The 12979-nt window shown below is 38.7% G+C and overlaps 1 long non-coding RNA gene across 1 annotated transcript in view; it reads left to right on the forward strand.

The window, feature by feature from the left end:
* The first annotated feature begins 1471 nt into the window (after window positions 1–1471).
* LOC141494456 (uncharacterized) overlaps window positions 1472–12979 on the forward strand; it is a 44129-nt gene continuing 32621 nt past the window's right edge. Inside the window, exon 1 of the long non-coding RNA XR_012470448.1 lies at window positions 1472–1568. This is a non-coding gene — a long non-coding RNA (uncharacterized LOC141494456). The remainder of the gene's footprint in view (window positions 1569–12979) is intronic.

Here is a 12979-nt window from a genome sequence, read left to right on the forward strand (position 1 = left end):
GTATCCGTCTCATCGATTTATTGCATTCTGCCTTGTTATTTTTAGTTATACATATGTCTTCTTTGTATCTCCTACTGTATGATAAGTTTCTTGAAGGCAAGGACTGTGTCTTTTTTGCTTTCAGGCTAATGGAGATAAGTGGCACAGTGGAGATAGAGCACTGGGCCTGGAGTTAGAAAGATCTGAGTTCAAATGTGACCACAGACACTTACTAGTTGTAAATCACTTAACTTGTTGCCCTCGGTTTCCTCAATTATAAAATAAAGATAATAATAGCCCTCACCTTTAGCACTTAATTGATGCTGTATAAATATTATCATTAGCTCAGTAAGTTTGTGGATAACTTCTATAAAGGGATCCCCAAGACCTGCATATAAGGACTGGTCGCAGACAAAATTGTAAAGGAGACATATTTTTATTTGTATCTCCTGACTCTTTTTTGTGGCTCTAACTTCTCTTTTTCTCCCTAACCTTTTCTTCCTATCTTTTGGGCCTCCCTCTACCTTCATTGGTCTTTTGCTGTCTCAAATCTGCTTTTAGGACAGAACCTAGTAAATGAATGCACACTGATTGATTGGTGTGTTCCATGGCTTGCCTTACTAAGAAGTCCCACACTAGACTGCCATTTATTAATCTCAGTAATCTTGGCTAAATTGCTTAATTTTTTTGGTCTTCAGTTTTCTCATCTGTAAAATAAAAAGGTTGGGTTTGATGATTTTGCCTCTACATCTATGACCCGATAATGTTCGCTGCATTTTTATCAAATGACTAAATCATAAACTAAATAAATAAATGACTAATTGTGGAATTATAGGCACTGGAACCATTTGCTAGAGATATCTCAGCCTATAAGTGAATGCCTAATAAATGGTAATAGTGGTAGTAGAAATATATATGTGTGTGTATATATATATATATATATATATATATATATATATATATATATAATTTGATTTTTCCAGTCAGTTTAAGTCAATTCACTGCAATTCAGTTGAATCAAAACTATTTTAAATACCTAGTTTATACAAGGCATTGTAGGATAAACAATGGACATAGAAAGATACCAAATGAATTAGTCTTTGCCCTTCTAGTCTACCAAAAGAGATATGACCCATACCAGAGTGGGTGGATTAAAAGGTAGAGTGTATTGAGGGTAAGAGAGCGTGTCAGACAGAGTTCTCCAGGAAAATCTGAGGATTTTTAAAGTCCCTTCACAAAAACTTCATTGAAAAAGGTGTCAAAGAGGTGATAGCACCTAATGCAAGCACTGAAGGAAGAGAAGGATGGTCATTTCTATGATTATTTATGAGGAAAGGGGATAAGTTCTTTCTTATGATACATGTATGCCCAAGATGGTAAAAAAAGACTACATTTCTTGGGATATTGGGTCTCAGAGAAGTAATACTCATGAAGGAAAACAAAGACTCCATTTCTCTTATGACATCATAGATTTGTAAGAAGTTGGTATGAAGAGAATTCTGGAGTTTTATTGGAGTTTTCTGCATGTTTTACTTATTTAACATGAGAAGGAATACATGAGCCAGGAAAGCAACATGGATATGACCAAGGCAAGTAGTGACAAGAATTGTTTGAGGCTCTTGAAATTGAGAATAGTCAAGTAAGAAATAGTAGGAACAATTACTGTAACCTTAGTAAATATAGTGATGTTGGTGATGGCAGTAGTGGTAGAAGTAGAAGTAGTAGTAATAGTAGTAGTAGTAGTAGTAGTAGTAGTAGTAATAGTAGTAGTAGTAGTAGTAGTAGAAGTAGTAGTAATAGTAGTAGTAATAGCAGTAGTAATAGTAGCATTATATATAGCATTTTATAGTTTATAAAATCTTTTATAAATATTATTTCTTTTTTAACCTCACAATAACTCTGTGTATTATTATTTTCATTTTACAAATAAACTGGTGAATAGAGATGGGTAGTGTGATCTCCAACCAGCACTGTTAATCCATGATCAACCCCATATACCATGCTTTAGGTACAGAGAGAACTCTGTCATATCTTTCCCTACAGAAGCCAGGATCTTGTGGGAGACTAAAACTAATCTAAGAAAAGATGAATGAAAATCTATTTGTGTGGGAATGTGACTGAGATGGTTTTCTGTTACTTAACTCTTTATATCTATCCCAATTCAATATTTTACTGTTTCAATACTATTTGTGGTCTGATTCTAATAGCTGATGAGCAGCTGATTATCTAGGCCAGATTTAACTTCAGAAATTCCCAATTTTCAAATTGAGTAGAGGAAGTGAACCAAGATATCATATAATAATTAAAAATACTCATGACTTGAACCTTAGTCCATGTTCAGGGAAGAGTTCAGAGAAGGTGAGACTTAATACCCTCTCCTTAAATTTTCATTAAGATATTCTGGGTCTTACCAGGATTATTTGGTTCTAATTCCCAAAACTGCATTTCTCCTCTAGCCCCCTCCACTGCTGATTGTAAGTGGAAATAACTAATGATAATAGGAACTGAGCACCAATCATCCAAGAAAGCAACATTTTAATTCAACTCAGCAACCTTCATTAAGTGTGGAAAGCCCATGGGCAAGATCAGATCAAACAAAGCCTCATCCAGCCACCTCAGACTAAGGAGAATTGTGCTTCCCCTCCATGATCTTACATTCTACTGCACGGATGCAACATGTTAACAATAAATAATAGGGGCAGTTATGTGGTACGTAGATAGTGCACCATCCCTGGAGTGAAGCAGACCTGGGTTCAAATCCAGTCTCAGACACTTAATACGTACTTAGCAGTGTGACCTTGGGCAACTCATTTAACCCCATTGCCTTATGATAAAAACAACCAACAAACAAATAAATAATGTACATAAAAATTAATAGAAAGTAATTTGAGGAAGGGGTTGGTCAGTGTGTCCAACTATGGCTGATCGGATCGGTATGAGCTTAGAATGCTCTATCACAGGTAGGGTACAAATAGTCCGAGAGAACACCTGGGGTAGGTTCTCTAAACTTACATATGTCACATTGCCTTTGAGCTACTTCAACTCTGTCTTCCTCATAGAGTACAGTCCCCTCACTGATGAGGGCACGCCATGCTGGGCAGTCCTGTGCCAGTGTCTCCCATGCTGTGCAGTCAATCCTAAAGTTCTTCCAGGAGACCTTTGGGGTGTCTTGGTATCACTTCTTCTGCCTCTGCCCCCGGGGAGCACTTGCCCTGTGTGAGTTCTCCATAAAATAGTCTTTTCGGCAACTGTATGGTGGCATTCTAACAATGTGTTAAGCTCATTATAGTTGCCCTCGCTGTAGTAATGCTGGAATAGTAGGCAGTTTAGTCAAGAAAGGACCTGGGTATCTGGTATCTTCTGCCAGGTGATCTTCAGAATCTTCCTAAGACAATTTAAATGGAAATGATTCAGTTTCCTGATGTGGCCCTGGTAGACTGTCCAGCTTTTACAGGCATATAGCAATGAGGTCAGCACAACGGCTCTGTAGGCCTTCAGTTTCGCAGTCAGTCTAATACCTCTTCTCTCCCACACTTTCTTTTGGAGTCTCCAAAATACTGAGCTAGCTCTGGCAACATGTGTGCCAACCTCATTGGGAGAACACTGACAACTGCAGAGCTTGGAAAAGGCCTTGTAGGTCTGGTGCTGTGCTTTTATGAAGTTATGGATTCTAAGAGGCAGAATGAGGAAAGTGAGCACATGACAGAAAATAGTGGAAGAGAGAATCCAAAACATGGATTGAGGATGAACAGTGATCAAAGTGTTTGTAGACCATTGTGGAGGGTTGTTTGGAATGTGAGCTTATAGGGATGACATTCCACATCCAGGAGGGGTGGGTGGTAAGTCAGGGAATTTCTCCCTCTCTCATAGTCTCATCAGTGAATCTGGCAGGATTTTGGTTGTCTTAAAGTGGCTTCCAGTAATTTTGGCTGAAGAGTTAGGCAGTGGACTTTGTACGTCTGTGTGGTGTTTAGACCACTGAGTTATTAGGAATTGGTCTCTAATGCAACTTTAATTGGTTTCCTTGGGCTCTTTGATGCCATAATCTTGTCCTATCTCATGTCCTATGACAAGCTCACGGATGAACAGAATAATAGAACTACATCTGGAAGCGTGCTAGAATCAGCTTACATTTGCTCCCCAAAACCAAACATTAAATTTACAGTATGAGTATTTACACTTTGCAAATTGGCAAATACTACAACTCAGGGGCTGAATTGTTGTTCTCTTGTTTGTTTAGACTTAAGAAAGTGATGGATAACATGCTAATAAGGCAGATTAAACTTTTTTTGTTGTTTTTGCAAGGCTCTGGGGTTAAGTGACTTGCCCAAGGTCACACAGCTAGGTAATTATTAAGTGCGTGAGGTCAGATTTGAACTCAGATCCTCCTGATTCCAGGGTCAGTGCTCTATTCACTGCAGCAGATTAAACTTTTTTAAAGTTTGTGCATTTTTGAAGAGCTGGTTATTAAATATTTGCTAGCTCATTCATGCCTGGACCAGACTTTGGAGTTTTGTGTGTGTGTGTGTGTGTGTGTGTGTGTGTGTGTGTTTATTCATTTTAAAAAGGAGCAAATGGACTCAGAATAAAAAATGACTTGTGTAAAGTCTCAAGAATAGTGAATTCAAATTGACACCTTCTAAACTTAAATTCAAAAATAAATAAAATTTCATAGAATTCCTACTAAGGAAGGAGATACAGTGAAACCCAATGGTCTCACTCTAGTCTTTGTCTTACTGGCATATAATGGCAGTTCTATAAATGTTGGATTGGCATTTTCCAGTAAGCCCAACCCTTGAGAAATTCATGCTGTCAAAGTAGGCACTATTCTGTAAAGGAAAGAATTTTAAATTTGGAGTTACAGGACCTCTGTGTTCTTAGACACATCCCTTCACCTCTCTGGGACTCAGTTTCCTCCTCTGTATAATGAAGGAGATGAAGTATTGAGGTCCCTTCCAGTTCAAAATGTGCAGATCCAAAATTTCTGCCTCTAACCTATTTTCTTTCCTCTTATGTTTGCCAGCAAGCAAAGTTACTGAGCTTCAATAACCTTCCTGGATAATCTTGTGGTGAAATTGCAATGTTGCATTTGGGGCCTCGGCTTTATTTCCATAACAACAGACTGATAGGTCTTAAACACAGGACAGTGAAGGTTTTTTAGCTCAGCCTCTTCAGACCCCATTCTTCTAAATACTTTCTCCTTCATTTTAAATTCCTTCTGAGAAATCTTTAAACCCATCAGATGGACACTGATTTGGTTTCAGTTGACTCATTATCCCCCTCACTTCAAACAGAAGCTATTTATCTTATAAAAAGCCTTGAAAATAAGTCTGTAATGATATTTTCTAGTGAACTAAAAGTTCCATCTTTGCCAACACAAAAGGATTTGCAGCCCAAATCTCTGAATCTGAGATTGCCATAGCTGGAAGGTCCAAGTAAGATCCAATCTATTACTCTCATTTAGCAAGGAGGAAACTGAGTCTCAGAGAAGGAAAGAGATTTTACCCAAGGTCAGAGCTGGGTTTGGAATGAGTTCTCCCAAAGTGCTTTCCTTTGGAGTGTTCTCTGGGTTTAAATGCAGCCTTCCTACAGACCAGTCATTTGGGAATTACACCTGCCCTTTGAACATCTGGTCAAGGTTGATCTGGAATGTCTTGTAGGTGAGTACACTGAGCTGTGTTCAGTGCCTAAAAATGGTTAGCAAGACAGTCACTGTCTGTTCTCTCCAGGGATGGGGACATGGAGGAATTATCCAACTGGTCATTTTTCACTAGGAGAGGATGATGAGAAAATAAGTTTTTTTGCAGTTTTGTTTTTCTTGGCAATTTATTTGCTTGCCTAATATTCTATTAACTTATGATGAAAGGCAATGTGGCAGAGTGGGCAGAGAGCTGACATTCAAGCTAGGACGACCTCAGTTTAAATCATTTCTCTGACCCATACAGACTCTCTGAGCCTGGGTGAGTAATTTCCCAGATCAGCATTATAGCAGACTATTTGAGAACCAGTTGCCCAATCTGTAGTGGCAGGGGGGTGTTTCTTCATTGGGAGTCTCCTATAATTACATCATAGCTCTAGTCTCCACTAAAATATTTTACAAGAAATTTAAAACAGAATACAACTACAAATACCTAAAACTAGTCATTATTTATACTTGAATGATTTCAATGCAAAAATATTTCATATCTAAGCCTCATTAGTGTTTTTAGACCATTAATTTTAATTCAGTTTTCCAAATATGGTAGAGTTTACTTGAATCTCATTTTTTCTGTTTTATTTTGTTTTGAATTATTTTAATAAATGCCATTTCAGATTTCTTTGTATTCTTCTCATTTGTCCATCTTAACTGCAATGTAGAATTCCCATCAGTGTCTTACAGTTCTTTTAATCACTCCCCGACTATTAAGCTATATGGAGAAACAGGTATGCTCATTTATTTCTGTGAAATTGCAAGCTTAGCATCTTTCTGGAAAGCAATATGGCAATACAAAGTCAAAGTTGTACAAAAAAAAAAATCATCCCAGACTCAACAATTCCATTGTTAGAAATTAGCTTTGAAAGCATTATCAAAAACAACAAAAAATGAGCCATCTGTGTGTGGTTTTTTTCCCAGTTATTACAAGTTATTTTGATAGTAGGAATTTACAATGAATTTTATTTATGTGATTGTAGCTGGGATGAGTGGTTTGTTCCCTTGTACATCTTCATTTCTTGGGAAATTGTCTACTTCTAACAGTATCTCACACATAATAAATGTCGATCGAATCAAAGTCCCAGAGAACCACATAATGGAGCCCCAGAAATAGCTATGGGGCACATGAAAATGTAGAGGGAATAAAATAGTCTATCTCCCCTTTCCTTCCATGTCATTGGCTGAAATATCAATCAGGAAAAGGCCTTCCAGGGTGAATTGCACACACCACACACACACACACACACACACACGCCATCTATATATTCATAATTTCACTTTTTGTTTTTTAAAGCCTAATAAATGAGTCATTTTTACTTCTTGTATTCTCGGTGGTGCCAGGCTTACTGGTCTCTGAGGTCTACGATCTTGAAATTCTATTCTATGAAATATTTGAATTTTAATATCCCTAGAAGGGATTATCTGTAGAATTCTTTTACCTAAGCTATCAGCACTTTCCCATGGATAATTATTAGCTATCTGAACTTCCACAGTTTTTTTTTCCCTAGACCACAGAATGTCTCTTGATAATTAATATTCTATGATAAATTGAAACCTAATGAGCCCTCATTCACCCTTGAATTCTCCTTGGCCCATATCTCTAACATCTTCTTTTGCTTTTGGCATTTCACTTGTCTTCTGCCCATTTTGTGACTCTTCTTTCAGACTCCAAAACTGTCAGGGAGAGAGCTGTGACTAACCGACTACTTACAAAGCCTCTCTTCCTCCCTCCCTCCTCTCCCTGTCTGTCTCTCTCCCTGTCTGTCTGTCTGTCTGTCTGTCTCTCTCTCTCTCCCTCTCCCTCTCTCTCTGTCTCTGTCTCTGTCTCTCTCCCTTTCTCTTTCTCTGCCTCTTAGTCTTTGTTTCTCAGTGTCTGTGTGCCTCTTTCTCTGTGTGTGTATGTCTCTCTGTCCCTATCTTTGTCTCTTCTTCTTTGTCTCTCTCTTTTATGAATATTATTAGTAATGTCCAGAAAACAACAAATAAACTACCTCATTGGACATATTATCTCTTCTTCTTTAAGAATATTTCTATACTCTGAGTCCTTTTTCTTGAAGTCTAGAACTCACTCGAGATCTCATGTTTCAGAAATGCCCATCTCTATCTCAGTTTGATCCCTTGTCAACTGTTTCTGTTTTCCCCAAATGGTCCTGTAACATCACAGGTCCAAACTCTTATAGCCAATGGGTAATTGCTTTCCATGGATTCCCCAAGCAAATAGAGGGAGCCTCTATAGTCATAGGGGTTTTGTTTTGCTTTGCTAATTGTTGAAGGAGGTTGAGGTCCTAGACTCCCCATATGTTTTCAGTTAGATATTAATTAACAAATGGAAAGTTTTCCTGCCTAATGGCTATTCCTAGCTTATTTAAATCAGAGTAGTGGGAATTACCCATTGCATTTAGGGAATGCCAGTTTTTTTTGTTTTGTTTTGTGTTTTAGGCATTTTTTGCAAGGCAATGGGGTTAAGTGACATGTCCAAGGCCACACAGCTAGGTAATTAGTATCTGAGGTCGGATTTGAACTCAGGTACTCCTGACTCCAGGGCTGGTGCTTTATCCACTGCGCCACCTAGCTGCCCCTGGAATGCCAGTTTTGTACAAGTTGTCTAAAGAAAATTAACCTCAGAGTTAAAGACAAACACTGAAGGGTTGAGTTTTTATAAATGACCCATATAATATCATACTGAATACCAAATTGAATGTTTGATTTGATAATATATCAAAATGAATACCCTCCCTGTCTTCCACCCCTGACTAATTCCCCCTTCCTCTCTCCCAAGGTCTCTCTTATCTACCCATTTGGATCTCAAGTCAGATGGTTAGCTAGGGTGCCTAATTCTATGTTTTCTACAATACCTCCCACATTGTCGGTACTCAGTAAATGTTAAATAATAATATTTCATTTTTACCCCCTGTAGTTATCTGTCTCAGCACTGGAATTCAAGCAGGCACTGTGTCTTCTCTCTGCTCTCTACACAGTACTTAATATCCCGCCACAGCTCACAATAAATGTTAAATATTTTTTATAATAATCCCTTTCAAGGTTGTATCCATTGTCTAGCATTGCCTTGCTATAGCAAACAGCACCGGTTGAAATACAATTATAGAACAAGGGATGGTTAGATTTATGTTCATTTGGGTAATAGAGGGTTGTTTGACTATTGAGATGACTAAGCACCCCTTTCTATGAGCCTTATGAGACACATAATAAATAGAACATTGTATTTATATAGTGTCTTTTTTTCCTCCCATGGAGGGAGCTCAAAGCAGTTTACAAATATTATTTCATTAATCCTCACCGCATCTTGGCAAAGGAGCAAGGCTTAAAACTGACAAGATCACCCCGATCCCCTCTCCAGGGAATTGAGTCTTTTCTTTTCATTTTAGAAATTCTCTGTAATGTTCACTGTCATTTGACTGGATTTGCCAAGTACTTACTATAGAGAGGATATTTCCCTTTTCCCCAGTCATACACCCCATCAAGACTGCTTAACTATCTTTTCTCAGACCCTATGCCTTATTGAACCTGCTTATCTTTAATTAGTCTTATGATTATGTTATGGGACCCTCCCCCCACCATATAGTGCCTTGAATTCATGAGATTCTAGATTTAGAGATGGAAGAGACTTTGGAAGTCATTGAGTCAAACCCCCTCATTTTTCTGATGATGAGGTCATGATTGGCTGAATTCACACAAAGAATATGGATCAGAATTAGGATTTGAACCCAGGTCCTATAATTCTAGTCAGCTCTTCTTGGCACAGTCTCATGGACTAGTCACATCTCTTAATACTTCAATGGTCTATATTTTCATGGATGTGGGTATTTCCTTCATCAACCAAGACTTCTAGCCCTCTATGACTTTGTAGAGTCTATTACTCTTTGACTTCCTTGAGCACTGGTAGCTATTTTTGCCTTTCCTTGTCTTCCCCATATTTATTATAGCATCTGGTATACAGTGGATGCTTAATAAATGGTTGTTACCTTGATTTGGCTTTGAGAGATGCTGCTGCCCTTGTGTTGAACCATAAGCCACTGGTGTATAAAAAGGTGCTTTATTAATAGATGCTTCATAAATACTTGATTTGACTTTCAGAATTGCTTGAGGTGACTTTGGGAGTTCAGCTGGTGCTGAACTGTAAGGTATTGGTAGATAAAATTGTTTAATAAATAGACCCAATAAATAATTGATTTAACTTGAGTTTGAGAGATACTGCTCATTTGGAGGAAACTGCAAAGCATTTGGTTCACAGACATATGGATCATATTAAAGCCTTTTTATCTTGGTAATAGTGGTTTTGTGCTAGGTTGGCATGACTTTCAAGAACCCAGATCACCTCCTTGCCATGAAGAGACATAAGAGGAATACTTTAGAGGAAGGTAAATAAATAGGCTGGGAGAATGGAAGGGCAATCCCAATTAGAATACTGGGTCAAAGAGATTAAGATAAAGTTTAATATGTATAAATGTAAAGTCTTATGTTGGGGTTCAAAAAGTCAACTTCACAGAGACAAGATCATGAAGGAGTTTGTCTGCAGAGGACTAGAGTTTTTAAGAGGCTTCAAGCTCAGTGATGCAATATAACAGGAAAAAAGTCATAGCTTCAGGAATAAATACAGCATTCTATCTTTCTCCCATTATAGTCAAAGAATCAAATCTAGTTCATAATGCTAGATTTAAGGAAGGATATTAATCATCTAGACAGTGCCCTTAGGAATGTAGCCTGTGGGACAAAATATCTTAAGTCCATACTCCAAGAGAATAAGCTTAAGAAATATGGTGTGTGATTTGACTAAAGGATAGAGGGGATAGGCCACTGTTTTCAACATTTTTTGAAAGATTGATATGCAGAAGGATTAGGTTTGTTCCTCTTGGCCCCAGAGAGCAGAACTAGAAGCAGTGGGTGAAAGTTTCAGAGGCAAATCATGACTTGATGCAAAGGAAGGGAAGCCTCTTCAGCACCACAACTGTCCAAAAGTAGAGGGTCTCCTTTAGTGGAAGCCTTTAAGGAAGGCTTGGAAAGTCCAACCCATGGCACATACAAGGCCTTAGAAATTAATTGATCTGGCACTGCCACAGCAGTCTCAGGCAAGACTTGAAGTTCAATAAATCTAGAAATTTTTAGGGCTTAAATAAATGTTTGAACAAATATAACAGGCTAATTTTTAAGTTGGTGATTTTGTATGGCCCACACATAATATTACAAATATCCAAATGGCCCCTGAAGAAAAGAAAGTTCCCTACACCTGCTCTAAGGGAAGCTGAATGAGCCATTGTCAGGTAATACTATGGAGGGTCTTCTTGCTTAAGTATAGTTTGGGTTGGACTGGATGGTGATTGAGAACTCTCCCAGCTCTCCAATTCTGTGATACCATAGGAAATGTGACAAAGCATACAAAGTCCCTAATATGATTATGAAAACTCTGTTATCTGTGTGGACATTTCTTCCAGTGATACAGACCACACTATATATGTCCAAGTCTTTCCTGTGTGGCTCTGTGCTCCTGGTTCTGCCCTCTTGGGCCTGACAGAACAAGTCCAACCCATAGAAAAACCTTCCAAATTATCGAAGATCTCTATCGTGATACTGCCCCCCCCCCTCAATCATCGTGTCTTTTTCTCCAGGTAAAGAGATCTTAGTTCTTTTTTTCCATTTGATTCTCATATGGTATGAACTTAAGGCATTTCATTCAATGAGGATCTACAGGTTGTCCAGCTTGTCAAAGACTTTCTTAAAAAGTTGGTTACCTTGAAAGTACCAATAGGGGGCAGCTAGGTGGCACAGTGGATAGAGCACAGGCCCTGGAGTCAGGAGTGCCTGAGTTCAAATCCGGCCTCAGACACTTAATAATGACCTAGCTGTGTGGCCTTAGTCAAGCCACTTAACCCCATTGCCTTGCAAAATACTAAAAAAAAAAAAATTAAAAAAAGTACCAATAGAGAGACCTCTTGTGATGCCATCTTGGGGACTCAGAACTCAATCCATCCTTTCCAAAGATCCCAAAGTTTTGACTAGATTTTTTTTCTGGGGCTAGAGAGGTCCAGACCTATTGATGACTTTTTTCTAAGACTCAGTCTTTCCATCTCACCCAGGTTAAAAGTACAGGAACTATTCATGGGCACAATTCCACTATTGTTAAACAAGCAACTATATCCTGCACCATTTCTGACCCAGGGTTAATTCACCCCTTCTTAAGCAGCCTGGTGTCCCTCTCCATCCCATGATTCTCCCAATGAATGTTGAACTTGGTGCAGACCTCACTACAGCTACAGACATACCTTAGTTTCTCCAGTAAGCTGGGATTACACGTGGGGGTATGTAGAGAATTTCTGGTTTGGAGATTCCCCCCTCCCCCTCTCCCCTCTTCCCTTGAAGATCAGCAAATTGTCTACAGGTAAGAATCCCAGGGAGCTAGCTAAGGCCCTAGACCATTAAGGAGTCCTCCAGAGTCGCTCAGTCGATATGAATCATAGGTGGAACTGGACTCAGGTCTTTATGATCTAAAGATAGTCTTCTTTACACTACAACACGTTGCCCGATATGGTTAAAGCTAGGGCAATACAGGTCGAGAGAGGACCAGGAGGATCAGGATAGCATAGTATAGGGCATGATAGGAAAGAGGCGGGACAGGGCAGGATCACATGGGATGAGATGGGATGAAATGGGATGGAGTGCAATGGGGTGAGATAGGATAAGATAATATAGAACAGGGTTTGATCTTGTGACTTGTTTTGGTGTCGGGAACTCCCAAGCAAAGAAACGCCTGCTATCAATATAGGTCAACACCTTCTCTACAACTTATAGTCTTAGAGAGTCATCTAGAGCACAGAGAGTGAAGTGACCTGCTCAGTGGTCACTCAGATAATATTTATCAGAGGCAGGCTTGGAACCCAGGTCCTGCTGATTTTGAGCTTAGCTTTCCATCTACCATTCACATTGCCTTTTGGCTTACGTTATTTGGCATAATATAGCTAAGGTTCTCTTATTATCTTTATTTCTTAAAGAGCACTTAAAAATACAATTTGGAGATAATAGAATTGCTTTAATATGTAGCTACCAAACACTTTCCTCACAGGTCTCAGTCATTGTTTTGGAAAAATTGTCTTGTGAATTGGGGATGAGGAAAAGGGTGCTAGTAGAATTAAGTGGAGTTTAATGTGGATGGGAATATGGACAAGAATGATTTCAGTGCTCATTGGACGAGAGAGTGGGGACATATCTTGCTGAAACAAGATTATCAGTCAGTGGAAATGTTTCAGATTTGGAGCTTTAAAAATGAAATAAATCAACAGTAGCAACTGTATGAAA

Source organism: Macrotis lagotis, chromosome 7 (genome assembly GCF_037893015.1).
Source record: "Macrotis lagotis isolate mMagLag1 chromosome 7, bilby.v1.9.chrom.fasta, whole genome shotgun sequence".
Lineage (NCBI taxonomy): Eukaryota > Metazoa > Chordata > Mammalia > Peramelemorphia > Peramelidae > Macrotis > Macrotis lagotis.